This window comes from Hipposideros armiger, unplaced genomic scaffold, assembly GCF_001890085.2.
Source record: "Hipposideros armiger isolate ML-2016 unplaced genomic scaffold, ASM189008v1 scaffold_1930, whole genome shotgun sequence".
Lineage (NCBI taxonomy): Eukaryota > Metazoa > Chordata > Mammalia > Chiroptera > Hipposideridae > Hipposideros > Hipposideros armiger.
Genome location: NW_017733280.1, coordinates 82,790 through 85,895, shown reverse-complemented (window position 1 = coordinate 85,895; position 3,106 = coordinate 82,790).

Below are 3,106 nucleotides of genomic sequence, written 5' to 3'. Positions count from 1 at the left end.
GGTGGAGGCACTCTGATTCTGCTCCCTGAGGCTGAGCAGGTTCCTCCCAGGCCTCTCCTATCCCCTTGCTGGAGAGAGCTGCTGGGTATGCAAATCAGCTGGGGTCAGGGGTGCTGCCTGAGGAACTTTGTGGTTTCAGAAAAGTACTCAGCCCCGAGGGACACAGGGAGGATCCAGTGGCCACTGCAGATCTCACCCTCACCCTCCTTCTCTTGCTGGTCCCACACCTGAGACTCTACTGTCTGTCTCCTTGCCAGACTAGCTCCTGGTCTGATCTGACCATGGCAGAACTCAGAACTCAGAGGTGGAGTCTGTCTGTGTTTTCCAGAGAACCTGAGTGTTTGGATGAGGGTCATCCTGGGCATTGTCCTTGCAGTGGCCAGAAAGTCACAGTGCTCACTCATGTGATTACTCTGGGTACCCAGACCTTTTTTTTTATTTTTTAGGTCTTGATCTTGGCTCAAGGAGGAGGTGGTTAATTTGGGTTCAGTACTCCAGGAATGTCTCATGCCTAGTTGTTTTGGGCTGGAGTTCAGATTTCATATCTAGTCCTAACTCTACCTTTGGAAGCTTTACCTGGAGAACTCCTCTGACCTTTAGGACCCAATACAGTGACCCTTATCATCGCAATCCTACAGGTGACACCAAAAGGCTAAGTCAGGTACAGGATCCTATCCCAATTGCAGCTCCTAAGTGGAAGCTAGGATAAAATTCTTCCCTTGCCAAGTGTATGTGAGATTTTAGAGAGCCGTCGAGGTGCTATAAGAGTCTACTGTTGGCCTTGAGCTCCAGGGGCAGGTCACAGGTGCTGTGCTTCAGTATCTCTAGAGAGGGATCTGGATCAGGAGCAGACCCAGTTCTCAAACAAAATGACTGAGTATAAGGGAATTAGAGCTGGCTGTGAACTCTAAGAGTACTCAGTGATTTTATTACAATTAAGTTGTCTTTATATTCTGGGGGAAATTGTTATCTAGTACAATATTTTAATTTAATTAATTAGGTGAGCAAAAGTGCATCAGGCAACTTCTGTGGTACAGTCACTGGGAAGAGAGATAAACTAAAACCTAGCTCCTGCCCCTCTGAGAGACAGAAAAGGAAAGGACACGTGATGATGTGGACACGTTTCCAAGGAAGGAGGAGCAGTTGTGTCTGGCAGAACGGGGTTCTCAGAGCGAATAGGAAGAGGGAGGAACAGGTGATCACAGGGGTGTCAGGCGTTTGTTAACAGTGAGAGCTTTTGTCATTGCAAAAGAGGTGGTTTTGGGGGTCAAGCAAAGTGCCTGGGCCTGTATCAGAGAGAGGGCAACATCTTCAGGTGTTGGAAAGGAGAGGCTCAGAGCCAGGTGAATTTGTACATCAGTGTCAAGGAGGATACTTTGAGAAAAGACATCTTTTCTTTCAGGTGTAAGGTCATGGTTACTAACTCTCCTGCATGTTAGAACTGCTGATGCGAAGCCCACCCCATCTCCAGGTGGCTTTACCAGGGGACTCTCTGGTGCCCTTTGGTGGCCATTCCATGCAGGCTTTGGAGGCACAGGGGTGTCCTCTGTTCAGGTGTAGATTAGGAAGCCACTACTGAGGTCATGATTCCATGACCCATTGACTGCTAGGCCCAGGGGAGGAATTACTTCTGTCTATGTGGTCCCTGCCTGCTTGAAACCAGGCACAAGGGGCTCAGATCACCCATAAAATGATAACATACCCATTTGGAGGAGGAGAAGTCTGGTTCTACCTGGGGGCATCTTCTTACCTGTCTCTGGGGTGGCAGGTGGTCATGCAGGTGGTCTTGGGCTTGACCCTGGGGGACTCAGGGCTCAGGGACTGGCTCTTCCTGGTGTTGGCTGTGGGTGCAGAGACAGCATGGGGCTACTTCAGCCAAGACAGAGACAGGAGAACATCCACCTAACAAACATTGATTCAGATCCACTTTGGTCTGACACATTCCATCCTGGGAATTCAGCACAAACAAGGCACAGCCCCTGTTTGAAGGGAGTTTTTATCTCACTGGTGAAACAGTGCAGTGATACCCTGGGTTTGCAGGTGCAGCAAACATTTCTCATCACCTGTGCTTGTCTTCTATATTTATTCGAAAGCCAGACATTCTCTCATACTGTTTTTTTGCTCCTGAGTAGTAAGAGTTAAATATTGTCTTGTTTGAGACTTATGGTATATAAGTGTTTAGTAATTAAACAAGTATAGGTCATCAGATTGAAGTAGTTCTAATGCTCTCGTGGCTTATGGCAGCAACCAAAACCTAAACTTGTAGTACCTCAAGGCTGAGAAATCAAAACCTAAGGACAACTAATAACAAAGAGCTAACTAGGCTATAAGTGATAGCTAATCAAGTAATTTTCTTTCTTTGTTTCTGCAACTTCTCTCTATGCCTTTCCCCAGCTCCTGTTGTCAGGAGTTTGACATCGCCTGATTTGAACCCATTTTTGTTCAAATGAACTGTAAAATTTAAAATATGCCTTTATTTCTTTTTGAAAGTATGATTTGCAATAGTTTTTCCCATTCTGTAGGTTGTCTTTTTAACTTTCTTGAAAAATTCTTTTGAAGTGGAAAGTTATTAATTATGATGGAGTTTAATTTATGGGTTTTTTGTTAGTTTGTTTGTTTACTTTTGGTGTCATATCTAAAAATCCATGCCAAAGTCAAGGTCCTAAAAATTTACCCCTATGGTTTCTTTTTTAGAAAAACATTTTTTTTTAAAATTACAGTTTACATTCAATATTATGTTAGTTTCAGGTGTACAGAATAGTGGTTAGACATTTATATAACTTACAAGGTGATCCCTCCAATAAGTCTTGCAGCCACCAGACACCATATATAGTTATTACAATATTATTGACTACATTTTCTAAGCTGTACTTTACACCCACATGACCAATTTGTGCTTCTTAATCCTTTTACCTTTTCCATCCAGCCCTCCAACCCCCATCTCATCTGGCAATCATCAGTTTGTTCTTTATATCTATGATTTTGGTTCTGTTTTGTTTTTTCATTTATTTATTTATTTTTAGATTCCACAAATACATGAAATTATATGGTATTTGTCTTTCCCTGTCTGACCTATTTCACTTAGCATAACACCTTCTAGTTCCAC